The 15,293-nt window shown below is 42.1% G+C and overlaps 1 protein-coding gene across 2 annotated transcripts in view; it reads left to right on the top strand.

The window, feature by feature from the left end:
• Window positions 1-7,320: 7,320 nt before the first annotated feature.
• KLHL29 (kelch like family member 29) overlaps window positions 7,321-15,293 on the top strand; it is a 390,175-nt gene continuing 382,202 nt past the window's right edge. The window contains exon 1 of one of the 2 annotated variants that reach the window (XM_071440010.1): window positions 7,321-7,574. The gene's annotated coding sequence lies outside the window, so the exon portion shown is untranslated. The remainder of the gene's footprint in view (window positions 7,575-15,293) is intronic. The other variant, XM_071440015.1, reaches the window with a different exon arrangement.

Genomic DNA, 15,293 nt, shown 5'->3' with positions numbered 1-15,293 from the left:
TAATGCCTTTGTCAGGTAGATAAAGCGGCTCCTCACTCTTAGGTATCTTTTCCATGGGTCAGTACCTACCTGCAGTGACCAAGTCACTTCTCTGCTGCTTCCCTGATGAGCTAAATAAGTTGAGCTGCTTATGCCTCGTGTTGTCATGCTTCTTTTCTGAATCCTTTTTCATACCTTTCCTTTGAACTTCTCTTACTACTTCCACATTGCTTTTGAACTGCAAATACCAAAACTGGACACGGTTCCTAACAGTAGCCTTACCATGTTGTGCATGTGAGCAACATCAAATCCTCTTATCTGCTTGATATTACTCTTTTTTACATCTCAGGATTGCATTGCCCTTTTAGCAACAGAATTACAGTGAGATTTCATTTTGAGGTGCTTATTCAAAAAGAATCCAAAATCTTGTTCATAGTCCTTGTTTTCCAAAAAGAGCTGCTACCCTGCACAGCCTCTTGTCTTCATGCTTTACTATACTGCCTTGCACTAACCTAATGTTCAGAATTTTTTCATTTTATTTTGACCTCTTCATAAACTGAAACAGGGTAAGTTTAAATTAGATATTAGAAAGGTATTCTTTACTGTGAGGGTGGTGATGCACTGGAACAGGCTGCCCAAAGAAGCTGTGGCTGCCCCATCTCTGGAACTATTCAAGGCCAGGGATGGGACTTTGCACAGCCTGATCTAATGGAAGGTTCCCAGCCCCATGGCAGGGGAACTGGAACTAGATCATCTTTAAGGCCTCTTCCAATACAAACCATTTTATGATTCTATGATTAAGCACTTCAGGTCACTCAGCAATAATAATTTGCCCCTTTATTACTTATTCTTCCATTTGTTCACCATTAACCTGTGCTATGTGTAAACGTGATTCTGTATAATTTCTTTGATAAGTGATAGAAACACTTGGCCTTTGCTCAAAACTTGATTCCTAAAGGAATCCATTAAAAAAGAGTTTTATATAATGTTCAGAATCTGTGAAAAGCATTAACCAAATAAAAACCAGAAACATCACTGTCATTTTAAACTGACCTTTACAAGACATTACAGAAGGAAAATTTCTTTTTATAGTCAGAGCAATGATGCCACCTTCCAGGGTGGGGATGAACTCACCTAATGTCTGTAAGGTACTGAAGGGACAATCTGTTTGCCTCAAACACCCAACTCATATGTAAACTTTGGAGTAAATCAGGCCTTCTAAAATAGTTGTCTATGGGTATGTGAGACCTTTGAGTGCCTCCAAGCTCCAAGGTATGCTGGCATGCTTGCCTGTACCTCAGCTCTGTACCGGGAAAGCCCAACATATCCTCAACCTTCCCCTATTAAGTTTTCTATGGGTCTGAAGGGGCCTTGTCCTGGTTTAGGGCAAATTTGGAGGAGAATTTCCAAAGGAGGGCCCCTCCAGAAAGCAAACCCACACGGCCCCTCCCCCCAACCGGTTCGGGAAGGATTCCTCGGAGAGAAGTGGAAAGAACCTGTTTATTTAATAGGACAGCACTCCCCAGCACACAAAATGAACAATACCACATGACACCACTCTGAAAAAGATGACAAATTCAGGAAGTCTTTCTTGGGGGTGGTCGCTCTGTTCTCAGTCCCTCCAGCACTGGGGCAGCTGCTGCAGGCCACAAGGTGCAGACTCTCGGTGTTCCCAGGTCCCAGTCCGGAGCAGGTTCGAGATGGTCGAAAAAAAGGAAAGGAGAAACAGTCCAGGAAGAAATTCGGACTGTTTAGCTAAACTAGCTAATGAGCAGCAGCAAAAGCAAGCAGAAGCAAAGCAGAAGCAAGAGCAAGAGAGAGAGCAAAGCGAGAAGCAAAAGCAAAAAAGCAAAAGCAGCACTAAGTACTGCCCATCTCCATGTCCCGCCAGGCTGATAAGAAAAACTTAAACAAAACTTTCACTCTTCAGAGCCAGTCTTAAAGGCACAGAACATAATATCCAGCATAAACAGAACATATGAATGGGGATACAAGCATCATAAGGTCACCCTAGGACAGACCTTTTCTGATCATTCTGCATAGAAGAAAAACAAAGGCTATTTAGAGTAGCACTGTCTCCATCTCACTCCAGAGCCTGGATATGATTCCCTATATTATCAGTGGCAACTAATGCAGATGGCCACTAAGTCTTCTGAGAGGCTTCAGCAGAACCTACTTGTCTCAGTTTCCTCTCTGTGAACCTGCTTCTGGTTCTTTCCACAGTCAGGTTTATGAGGTACTTAACATTTACAGGGAAAATTCATTATTTAATTAAGCTGAATTACATCTCAGCATTTTGGTGAGATTGTTTGGAAGGCCATCTAAATATACAGAAAAATTATGTGTATATGCTGAACCAAAATATTATAGCATATATTTTGGTCCTCCTATTATATGATAGAACAGCAACATCTCTGTGCCCAGGGTGTCATACCACTGCTTCATTCAAAGCTGCAATGAATTATTTACAATTAAAATTACCAGAATCACAGAATATTCTGAGTTGGAATTGACAAGAATGGGGGGCATGATGCCTCTCCTAAAGGAAATGTGACTGAGTCATTTATATTTTTTTGTTCTCACTCTCTGTTCTAGTTATGCCACAGATGGTAGAAAAATAGAAGTCAAACCAATTTAATACAGACATTCAGTTCAAAATGGCACATATTTTAGTTCTCCCTGTATAATTATGAGGAATAGGTGGAAACATATTGTTACTGTTTTAGACAAACAAGTAAAACAACACAACTCCCTCTAAAATCACCTTGAAAGTCCAATTCCTCCTACATCCTCCCTCATAAACCAGTGTAGTGGAGTTACTCTGATAATACTCAAGCAGCTGATGCAGTGACTTCAGTGGCAATGAAAATGCCTTTCCATGTGACTGAGTGGGACTAGAGGTGACTGGAAATAAAGTTTTTAAACAGAACCTTCATAAACTTTCAAGAAGTCCAACAAAAACCTGACTTCTCTGCTATCCCTAACGATTCGAGATTTTCAAATAATTCAAGACAGTGCTCTAGACTCTGCCAGTATAGTGAAATAGATCTTACTTTTTTATTACTGCCCATCAGAAATCACAATCACAACTCCAGCAGAACCCACTTCTGTCTTCTGGGTGAAGTTTTAGCAAATGGTTCTGTCATGGCTAAGAGAAATCAACTCAATATACTGCTTGCTCTTAGAGGATCAGACTCTTCTCATTCCCTTGACAAGTCAGGGACAAGGACGTTTTGGCTCATACACCTAAAATCACACAAATCTTTATTTCACCAATTCCAAGCAAATGACTTCATAACCTCTGCCTGCAGAGACAGGCAGAGTGTGTCTGCAAACAGTTTGTGGTCAGGTTAAAGAGCTAAATGCCTGAAGAAATCAGGGATATGTAAAGTTGAAGAGTTAGAATATAATCCCCTTGTGAAAAAAAATGCAGGAATATGGTCAGCTCTTAGGGGGATGATCACATATCTTCCTCATCTCTTGGTACAATAATTTCCCTCGGTAGGTCATCAACCAAACAGTGATGATCTGACACTTCTCTTCCTGTCTGAAGGTTGATTCTTTTCACAATAGTTGCCTGCCTTGATGACTACCCTGTAAATGACATGGAGGTGGGCATGGTTTGGGATGTATGAAGGACAGAATTCTTTTCTAAGCAGCTCGTGGTGACAGGACATTGTACCTGCCACCTCTGCCTTCCCACCTCTGAGAGCAGCTTTGGTTGCTCAGCCAAAGATAAAAGATTTGCTCGGAGAAGGAGGTATTTCATTTAACATGGTGTGCCCATTGAAGTCAACTCTGTTTTTCAATAAATTCCACAGGTTAGTAGTTTTAATCCATCTTAAATTAATATTTTGGCAATTAAGCTGCACAGATAAAAATTACTTTAAATGTCATTTCCTGCTTCCTTTGGGCATTATCTTTCTGTTAAATGCTAAGGATAATTGTAACAGATATGCATATATGAATGCTAAAGCAGAAGCAAACAGTCTTTATACTTCAAATAAATAAAAATAGATGATTGAAAAAACTCCTAAGATATCTTTCAAATTTTCACTGACTTTTTCAGAACCCCTAAACCCTGTGAATATACAAAATATCTACTACCTTATTTTCTAGATATTCTACCAGATCTATTAGCATTTTCAGACAGCAGAAAATTGATGCATTGACATTAGAATCTATGTTGTAAACCTGTAATTAAGGAGATCTTCATTAGCTGAAAGCAGAAGTGAAACTTTCCAGTTAAGGTCTGGGTAGCAGATATTCCTCTTTGGCTATGCCTTAAAAAAAATCTCAGGCAATGCTTTCACAGATGAAATTTCATTACCTTCGAAATGGCTTAACCTGCATAAAAAAAATAAATTAGTAGCACTCTAAAGAATTATATTTTGAGTCCCTTAAAATAAATAATAATTTCACTCCCTTAAGCATGTACAAACCTAGGGGATAAGTTTTACCACAAAGTAGGAAATATTTACAGGAACCCCTTTGCAAAATCCTAGTACTCAACTACTATGCTGGTCCCTGTGATACATGCCTACAGCTAATCTAATAGCATTGCCATCAAATATTTTTCAGACTAAAATGAAATCTCCAATAAGATGAATAGATCTGTGTGTCTTCCAATATTTTATCAGAAGATGGACTTGATGCTCTGACAATTCAAGATGCCATTAGTTTTGATATGATCAGCAAAGACAGGGGAAGTTGCATTATTCTCATTCTAATACACACCTTGTAACATAATGATCTATTGCTAAAAGAGGAAATCTCTTCTTTCAGAGGAGCAAGCTTTACCAGCCACCAAAGTCTTGCAGGCTATCAGCTGCCTAATCCAAAACTGGGATTCTTTCAAATAATCCTCAACCTGTCAAGCACAACCCTGTAACAGATTTTATTTGAAAAAAACACAACCCCATCCAAATAAACCCCTCACCCCTGAATATCTGTGTTTCTGGAAAAAGGTATTTTGTTTCATCAGCATTGGAAGGATCCTTATTTTCAGTGTTATTATGTGGACAGAGGTTTGCTTCCCTTAAAACTCAAACTACGTAAGAATAGGGACAGGATTTCCCGAGTGCTGAGAAAGGATGGGAGCAGCAGGGGGTCTTTTCCAGTCCCAGGAATAGTGTGCCAAGAATGGGGAATTTCTCCAGATCCAGGTATTCATCTTAATTTTAAAAAAAACTTGCAGACTGTTTCTTCACTTCATCAGGAGCAGGGTGTCCCCAATAACTTTTCAGCCCCTCGACCTTCTCTACAAAACCTGCCAGCTTTTGTCTCAGAATCAGAGCAGAGAAAAAAAGGAATTAAAAAAAAAAATGAAGCACTTTCTTCTTAAATTACTGAAGTTACTAAAATAAAATTGAAGCAAGAAAATTAAAGTATAATGGTATATTCAATGTAATCAAATGCTTATTCTTCATGAATATGAAATTGTGATGCTAATTCTGAGTTGAACTGGTTTAGATTTAGAGCAAAGTCACTGAGGATCAAGAAATTCTCTGAAATTCATTACCTGTAACTGAATGCAGAATCTGACCCTATGTCAGCATTTGTAAATCAGGTATTTGACAAAATTTGATGGGAAAACTAAAGTCAAGATTTGAACTCTATCTTCCAGAAGTGAGAGTACGGAAGTACCTTCCTAAAATGAAAATGCAGAAAATGGTCAGTATAATAGACATATAGAGCTTCATAGCTTAAAAGTGCTGTCTAAATATTAGCGAAATCCTTACTATAAACCTGTGAGGCAGATAAGATGGGAGCACTTATGCTAAAAATAAATAAAACCTCGAACTGTCTCATATAACTGTATGATTTTATTAAAAATAAACAGGGCTGGTTGGTATCCTTAACCTCAAGGTCACAAAACAAAGTACTAGGCACTGGAGGATAGCAGCAGAAGCCAGTACTCCAAAATCACTGAGTCTAATTAAGGATTCCAAAGAATCTCTGCTTTTTGCTCTCTCCTGTCTCGAAGCATTCGCTGCGAGAACATTCAAATGCCACCAGGAGACTGACATGCTACTTGTTAGGTCAACAGTCCCATTGAGACTTCTCATCGGCTTCGTCAGATTCTGGGCCAACCATATATGCTGGGCAAATAATGCTCCACCAGGGCAAATAGCACTGGGCAGGCCTCTCCTGTTCGAAAGGGAGAAAAGCGAGAGGGGGAAAAAACAGTGTGGAAATCAGAAGAGTGTGTCGTGTGTGCACGTGCTAAATAATTCAGCTTTAAACTGTTCTGAACTTCTGACCCTCACACTCCACTGTGATGAACAGAACTGGAGGTTTCAGTGTTAGTCCATGATATGTGAAAGACAAAAATGTATGAAGCCTGCCTGTTCCAGCGTGAGGCCATATTCAGCTGAAAGCATTCTAATATTAATGATGATGGCTGGGTTTAGAACTGTTTTAGTCTACTGCAATAATTTTCATTTGTTTACGAGGTTGAGAAGAGAGAAAATGAAATTGCTCTGTTAGTGCTGCACCCTGCTTCCTCCAGGCATTGGGCAGCATGTGTCCCTTTTCCAATAAAAACATAGGTTTGCCCATTTCTCTGGGTTGTGTGCTTCCCTCCCTTCCCTTTGCTGGCATTTGGCACAACTGCCTTACTTCTAACACGTTAGCGCATAAATGCATTTTTTTTAACCAGCAAAGTAAGGAGAAAAGAATTTGATTAGGCTTATTTTTATGCTTACAGGAAATATAAAAGACAAAGTGTTCTATGTTTAAAACTACAGCATATGCAGCTTGTGTGCACATCAGAGAGATCCCTACAAAGCAGCACACGCAGATACAAGATTATACAGGAGAGACAGATGCAGATTTCCACGCGGAAAATCTCTGGTGACTCCGAACGCGATGGATATTAAAAAAAAAAAAAATCGCGTTGTTGGGTAAGAATGCTATCAACGTATTCCAACACTCCTGTGGACTTGGAGAGGCCCAGGACCAGGACCTCGGGGAGCGGTGATTTCAAAAAGCGGGGCAATATTTCTTTCCAAGTACCGCTACTTTCCCGCAGGCAGCGGGAGCGCGGTGACCTTTGGATCGCGCTGTCCCCTCACACGTACCCGCCGCGGGCCGAGGGCAGCGCTCGGGGCCCCGGCGCCGCCCGCACCTGCGCCCGGGCCAGAGAACGCGGCGAGAGGGCGGCGGGGCGGCCCCACGGGGCGGCGGCGGGGCCGGGGCTTGCTCTGTCCTCCCTCCCGGCCTCCCTCCCTCCCGCGGGGGCGGTGCGGCGGACGGGGCGGGCCGGGCCGGGCTCCACCGCCTCCCGCCGCCGCGGTGATTGGCCCGGCCCGCCCCTCGCCCCGGCGCCCAGGCCACCTCCCTCCCTGGCTAAAGCGGGCAGTAGGTGAGGGGAAGGCGGCCAGACGGGAGCATGGTCGCGGCTCCGCAGCAGCCTCCGCCGCCGCGCCGCGCCTCCCTGCCCGGCCTCCAGCGCGGCTCCCGGCGCCCGCAGCCGCGCGGGGCTCTGCGTTAGCGGCGGAGGCTGCGATGCACAAACCGCCGCTGCCGCCTCCCGCCGCCGCGCATCCTCCCGCCGCCTGAGGACGCGGCCGCCTGCGCCCCCGCGGAGGGAGGTAAGCGGCGCGGCGGTGCCCTGCGCCCGCCGAGCCCCCGCCGCCGCCCGCCCGCCGCGCCGGGCATCGCGGGGCTGGGGCTGCCCTGCGCCTGCGCTCGCTGCCCGCATTAAAAACTTCCTGCGTGCCTCCCGCTGCCTGGGGGGTGCCGTGCAGGGGCCAGCGGGCCCTCAGAATGTTGCTGTGGTGGTTTGGGGTTTTTTCCGGGGTTTTTTCATCTTGGCGTGGGGGTCTTCGCCCCCGCCGCGCACCCACAACTTCAGGCGCTCGCTCGGGGAGCGGCGGCGGCCGCGCAATTCCTCCACCCCCCACCCTCCCCAGTCCCGGGGGCGGCGGTGTCCCCGCAGACCCCCGTCCCTCCGCGGGCGGCTGTCCCGGTGGATCCTCCATCCCATCACCGGGCCCGCTCCCGGAGCCGCCGCGGAACTGCCTGGCACGGATCGGCGCGCACCCCGCAGGCAGCCTGCTTCCCTCCCTGCCTGCTTCCCAAACGCCTCGGCCAGCCCCGTCCTCTCCTTGCGCCTGGCATGCATTCCCGTTCCCCCTTCCTGCTTCTCCACATCCCCACGCGTGATGCATACGAGGAACTTTTCAGCACGATATTGCTTAAATGTATATATATATATTTGTGTGTATATACATATTAAAACATTTCGTACGATTCTCATGCCGATGACATGTCCTCGCCGGTGTGAGGTTTGTTTGGCTGCTGCTGTGCTTTTCCATTGATGCTTTCGTGCTTTCTTTTTTTTTTTTTTTTTTCCTTCTCTTTTCTTTTTTTTTTTTTTTTTTTTTTTCCCTGAGGGTTGTTTTCCTGTAACTTATCTCCGAACCCGAGTGCTGCCTGGTGCCGTTCGGAGCACAGAGGTGCATCCCTTGGGTGCCGGTTTTCGGAAGGTCTGGCTTAGGCTGGGAGGGAAAAGCTACTTTCTGTTTTGACATTGAGTGGACGTGGCGAGCTGTCCTTGTCGTGTGAGGATGCAGGTCTGTGATCCCCGGGATTTTGAGTTCATGTCTCTGTGCCTCCCCGGAGGGTGGAGGAAGGTCTGGAGGAAGGGACTTCTGGAGATGGATGGTGGTGTTTGTCGTACACTTCATAAACAGTGTGTGCTCATCGTCTCCAAGATTATTTTATTTTTCCTCCCCTGGTTTCATTTATTAAACTGAAAATATCCCTTGAACGCTGGAGACAGATTTTTCTCCCCACCACAACCAAAAATGATGGAGCCCTGGTCATGTAGTTGGCTGCTTATCTTTTGTTACTGTATATGAAAACTGCATTAAAAAAATACAGCATTCTGGTAACTAGATTAAGGGGGATTTAATCACTTTTTCATCAATGAAGGAAAAAGCCATGCATGTTTGCTGCAGGCTTATTACTTGTTTAAATGGAAGATTATATAGAACATATTTCTGATAAATGAAAAAACTTTCTTTTTCCTGGTAGTCTTGAAAACAACTGAGCAGTGTGTGTGTGTAGGCACGTGTCAATCTCTTGCACCGATTTAAACACGTTTATCAGGTTCTTCTTTTGAGGTACTTCCAAAAACCCAAACTACTGTAGCTTTAAGGTGACTGCAGATAACAGTATTATTGTTTCTCATAATTAGCAATCTACTGAAACTTTAAATCCTCCTTGAAAGATAGGATCTGTGTGAGAAAAAGGGTAGTGTTCCATAAGCTTTATTCTTTTTTTATTATTGTTTGCCTCCAAACCAAAGCAACAGAGTGTCTATTATTGTTGTATACTACCTTAAACTGCTAATAGCTTTATTTTTTTTTTTCTCAAGTGGAGTAAAATCAAGTACAGCAATATTTTACTCTGACATTTATCTGCGTCAAACTTTAGTTATGCTCGCGAGGTTGTTTAATCTTCTCTGAGTAATGTTCAGGATTGTGGTTTTTTGTTTGTTTATTCTTATAACCTGTTCTTATTGTGTGTATTTCTAGAAGTTGTCTTTAGTTTAGGATGAAATATTGGAGCTATGTAAATAATTTAGTGACCCTACCAGAATGAGACTTAGCCTGCATATGTAAACTGTGCTTTTCATTTCCTTGTTTTGCATAGCTGTTTATTTTCCCGTAACATCCTTGTTGCTATTTCCTAATAATGCCTAATGTATTTTAATTGAAAATTAATACTTGGTGTTTGAATAACTAACTATGAAAAAATGAGGGTATCACTGTGATTTATTTAAAAGTGGGAAAACATCCTGTCATACCAAGTACTTGTCTTGCAAATAATGATCTGTAACACTTAATTTGGATGAAATTCTGTGCATGTTCATTTTGCATACAATGAAGGGTGTTAAATGAACTCTGAAATACAAGCTGGGCTCTTGGTCTCAAACTGCCTGACTTTCCTGCATTTGTTGTCTCCAGTAGCTTATGAAATGTGTGCACAGTGTGTCAACCTTTCCCTTAACAACAAAACCTATGAGCAAATGTTCAGTGTGAATTATATTACGGAAGTAAAATATTCTATAGTTGTCATGGTTACAAATAGAGGCAGGGTTACTGGTTTTCATCTGCATGCTGGGGAGGGGGGGATCTAGTTTTGTCACTTTTTAATTACGTTTCTATTGAGTGATGGTCATACTTCAGATACCCAATATATTAAATACATGGCACAGTGAATTAGATTTTGTCAAAGTCGTGCTGAAACGAAACAAAAAGTGGTGGTGTGCAGGAGCAAACCCTTGTTCATTTGTTTTTTTTGAAGCAGAAATCTTGAGGGAAGAAAGTAACCAGCTCTGTTTTGTCTTGGTTTCTAGATTAGCATGCTGCCGGCATTGCTGCTCTTCTTCAAACAATAATCAAAAGTATATAGTGTGTATGTTGACTGGAAATCTTCTCAATGAAAGGAGAGGGAGGCACGGATCTAGGAATTAGATGTGATTTTTGGGTTTACTGAGTGCTGTGTCTGGTGCTATCACTTTCAGTGCCTATTTGGGAGCAGAATTCATTATGCCCAGGTTTGCTGTGATAGTCTCTCCGGCGATGCTGCTCTGCTCCCACGCGTCCTCCTGTGCCAGGTAGCGATCCGCGGTGTCCCTGGGAGCCGCTCAGCTTTGGGGCTGCGCTGGCAGCCACCAGGATCGGGATCGTGAGTGTTTGCAGTTGTTGGCGCTTATCCCAGTGCTGTGTCTCTCCTTCTCCGTGCTCATCTGCAACTCAGTCTTGTCCATGCCTACTTGTTTTCCTGAACTTTGAATTTAGTTCTGATACCTGATGGACCCAGTTCTTCTGAAGCACAGAAAAAAAATTAAATAAATAAAGGGCCAAAAGAATTAATTTTTTCTTTCCCTTCTTGCCTTTGTGTGCTGTGGTGAAAACTCGCATACAGCATTGGGGTGGGAAAAGTCCCCCATGATCTGTAAATGGAGAGAGAAATTCCAGGCTCTCGCACCTTGTTTAACCCTTGTAACATGCATCATACCCCTATTGTGCAATGTTTTTTTTTATCTTAAAACTCATTTGGAGTTTTCTGCTGCACTTTGAAGTTTTGGTCTCTCTTTAATATTTTTGTTGAGGTTTTCTATCATCCATTCTTTAGGTTGAGCATGGTCTTACTTGAGTTCTTGTAATGACTTGTCCACTAAACTCCATCGATCACTTGGATTTGCTGCTGTAGGCTATAGACCCAGGGAACCCACACAGGGGAGGGCCTGATCCCAAAGCTGCTCTGTTTGCAGAGCCTCAACGTTGTAGTGCAGCACTGAAGTCTGCATCATCTTCAGATCACTAATTCTTTGTGCTGCAGTTGAGACTTCCAGCTAGCTAAAAATCTCAGCATGGGTTAGTGACTTACTTGGTCCTGCTTTTTTGTTTTTCCTTCCAGATCTTCCATTTTGCACAGTTTGCTGATTCAGTAATCTTAAATATGGCATAGTATCATTAGATTCTGTGATTTGTGTATCTAATCACTTTCTTAATGTACTCACCTCTCGGCAGAAGAAAGACAGTGTGAAACCTATATCCTAAAGCCCATAAACATACAAATTAGATAATGTTGAATATACCTGCAGGTAACTGAATTGCTGCATTAACCCTTTGTCATATTTTTAAAATAATTTCTCTTGTTTTATGTTGGCTTAACCAGTGTGGAGAATGATTTCAACATCCTTCTGTGCAGTTAACTCTTCCATAAAGTTACTTGTAGAAAGGTGGAGCTCCTACATGGAGGCTTAAGATGCTCTTCCCAAGAAGTAAACTGTGAACAGTAAATCCAAGTGTGAGGCTGTATGAAACATAAACAGCTTTGACATGCTTCTGTCAATTCTGTGTTTCCTTTGTTACCAGAAGTACAAAGAACTCCTCCTCAGCTATAAAGACATTAAAAGGAAATAGATTAGAAATCTCTTATGGGAACGCCTTTGTCAGGTTTTTGCAAATCACCGGTGTGTCCCAGGGTGTGAATATGCATCGTGTACCTGCTACAGTGAAACCAGAGCTGGTGCCAGCGGTGCCCAGAAACCTTCCCAGTGCTGTTGTTATGCAGCCAGTTACCTCTGTGCTGTCTTGACCATCTGATAAATGACAGTAACTGAATTCCTAGTCACACTCTTCCATAAATAATTTTATATTGTGGATTAGGATATGTGGAACATGGGACCGTTTTGTCTAATTTTTATGTGCTGCTTGCTTTTTTTTTTTTTAATCTGTGATGCTTAGGTTTGGGTTTTCAGATATGCACAACTTGGATTTTGGCCATAATTGATATTAACATCAGAAAAACACAGGTTTTCTTGGTGGTCTTAAATTTCGTAGACTATAGTACTAGCTTGCAATAATAATACTGATTCTGTGAAACAGTCTGCTGAAATATAGACAAAGACCTATTTTAAAAGGAACTCAGTGTTCCTTTTGCAGCACTCTGTCATTTGTGTTTTTAATTCCCTGCCATCCATTACAATATGCTATGTGATGTGTAATGTTAAGTGCTGGGATTTCTGTTCAGGTTTGGTTTTTCCTGGGTTGGTCTCCAATTTTAGACCTCTCTGTAAGTACAGGTAGTACACAGTTTGATTGGGAAGCAGATTATATCTCAAGGTGTGCAATGGAACTCGTTCAGTGCAGCAGTTTGCAAGAAAATCTGCCACTGATAAAATTCCTCTGCAACATTGCTGTTAACTAAAAGCTGTTAAGTATGCCGTGGCAGGAGTGTTTCTTGGACTGTCAGAGTAGTTGAGAGATACTGTGAAGAATCCTTCAAGTTGGTACGGAGGTATCTGAGAGAATAACCATGTTCGGTAGTAGGACTCAAATTCAGAAGAGGCTAATTTGTTGAGCTGGACTCTATTCATATGTCTCTTTATATTTTTGGATCTTGGAGAGGGACTCATTATCAATCTCCACTACTGTTGTTTATTTTAAAGCCCCCTTGACAAACCCAAAAACCTTCACCCCAAAACCAAGATCTGCATGACAGAGCAGACTTAGAAATCTTGGGTTTAAAGTGTGATTTAAGGCCTTTTGCTTCAGACGCTTCTTAAAGTCCATGCTGATGAGTAATTAATATTTAAATCGGATAATTCTGCTCTAAGATCTGCTTTGACAGACCTTGTTGTAGGATTTTGTTTTTGGTCTGCAAAAGCAATGCTGGCGGATTTGCAGATCGCAGCATGCTACAGCCACTCAGAGGAAGGTTTATTTTCTCAGTCTGAGGCTTAAACATGCTTTCTCCCTTAATTAGAGGGAGAAGAATTGATATGCAGTTAGTTTTTCCAGCCACAGGTAAACCCCAGATTAAAAGGAGAGGTAAAAGAGTTCAGGAAGTTCATTGCAATAGTCACATGACATGGAATAACTTTAAAGTGGATGCAGCTGTGTTTACCTGTGCTTTGAAATCTATATGTATTGCAGAGTTTGGTTGATTTGTAGCTTGTTGAGCACCTGAATTCATTAAATGATTCTTAACATATTGTATACTTCAGAAACTTCATTTTTCACTTTCTCTTGATTTTTTTATTGTCTCTCGCCTGCCAAGGGTGGAACAATGCCAAATTGGAACACTTCATATTACAAAATGTTGTTGGGTATATAAATGTCTGGAAAATACTTTTGAAACTATATGAAATGCTGCAGAATGAAGTTAAGCAATATCTTTTAAAGCTTATTCATTAACTCTTGTTAAAGTTTGGAAGAGCAGTGGCAGAGAAGATGCTAATTCTGTATGAAGTTTATGTTCTAATACAAGCAGAAGAGCACAAAAATATACGTGTATGTGAAATGTATAAACTATTTCAGCTGTATTGACCTATACACAATGAAATGGCTCCTTGGCAGTGCCTATAATATTAAGTGTATCCTTAATATGGGGTGGCTCAGTAGAGCTCTTTGGCATGAAGTTTTTGCTTGGATTATGAGGGCCAGGAACTCTGATGGCGCCGGAAGTTGGTTCTTCTGGTTGAGGCTTTTTTACTTTTGCCCTCTTGAGTGGCTTTTTAAAAAGACTAGTTGGAGGTTATAAGGGATATCTCTGAAGAGTCCGTGAATGAAAGAAGGAAAATAATAGAAGAAACACTTTTCCTACTGGCAGTAAAATTTACTGGAGTAGGGAGAAATTTCTGGAAGGTTGGAGTAAGTGACTGCTTGATTGTGAGATACTGGTTATATTTTAAGGGTTTTATTTAAAAACTGGATCATATAAATAACTGCTTCAAAGATGCATCTTATTTCTTTCTCATCCTCTCTTCTCAATTGTGGATAGGAGTAGATGCAGCAAAGCTTAGCCAGATGTTCCTCATGACAGTGGACTGCCCTGCTTTCCCAAAACCCCAGACAGTGGGTTTCTCCCCAGTTGTGCAAACAGCTCAATAGATTACATCTGAAAAGCCTCTCTACTACCACAGACACTTTGCAATCCATCCTACTCAGAGCAGAGAAATACCAGAAACACTGAGGATATTGTGTGATGAGAGGTTATGAAAAATGCTGTGCCTTCTTCCTGTAGAAGGGCACTAAAAGTGTGTGACTAACACACCCAGGTCATCTCTGACAGACTTGCTAATAAAATGCAAGGCAAACTGTTAAATGTACTGCACTGCCCTCTTTATTATGCTATTTTTGGCTGATCATATGAGGAAAGTATGTATCATTTAAACAAAAGTCACTGCTCTGTCTTCCCTTCTTTCTCACCCCCACACTGTTTCACATTTCTAAACATTGAGCATACCAATCAATATTCCATTAAGAGGAGAATTAACTTGGGAGAAGCTTGCATGTATTTGCATGTAGTAGCTTATTTCTTGGTCTGTGGCTTTGTGTTGCCTTTCCCCAGTGTCATTCTTTTTTTTTTAAGAACACTCCAAATATTTGTGCAATTACTTCTAGTAGTGAGGTTTGCCATGCCCCATCTTAATTTTGTCAATATGAATTGCTGGTAGAGCTGTCTGCAATGCCCTGCTTGCAGGCAACATCAGTCAAATGTTTGTAGTTACCTTTTTGCTTCTGTTTTACAATAGCTGGGCATCAAGGTACTAGGCTTCAGATCAAATGTTGCCCCCGGTTACACACATGTAGTTAACAGAAATCAATGTTGCATAGGCGTAAATGAAAGTTGGGTTTGATCTTTGGTGAGTTAACTCTTATCTCTTCTACATTGATGCTAGTCTAGATTTTCTGCAGGCTGGATTGAATGCCCATTCTCAAATTCAGAATTTGTGAGGTTTTGGCTGTCTGTGCCAACCTTTAATTCCTTATGGTCTTTGTATGAGA

The sequence above is a fragment of the Agelaius tricolor genome, unplaced genomic scaffold (genome assembly GCF_023055355.1).
Source record: "Agelaius tricolor isolate 1412-34295 unplaced genomic scaffold, bAgeTri1.0.p SCAF_1, whole genome shotgun sequence".
Taxonomy (NCBI): Eukaryota; Metazoa; Chordata; class Aves; order Passeriformes; family Icteridae; genus Agelaius; species Agelaius tricolor.
This window is presented reverse-complemented; position numbering and strand designations above follow the sequence as displayed.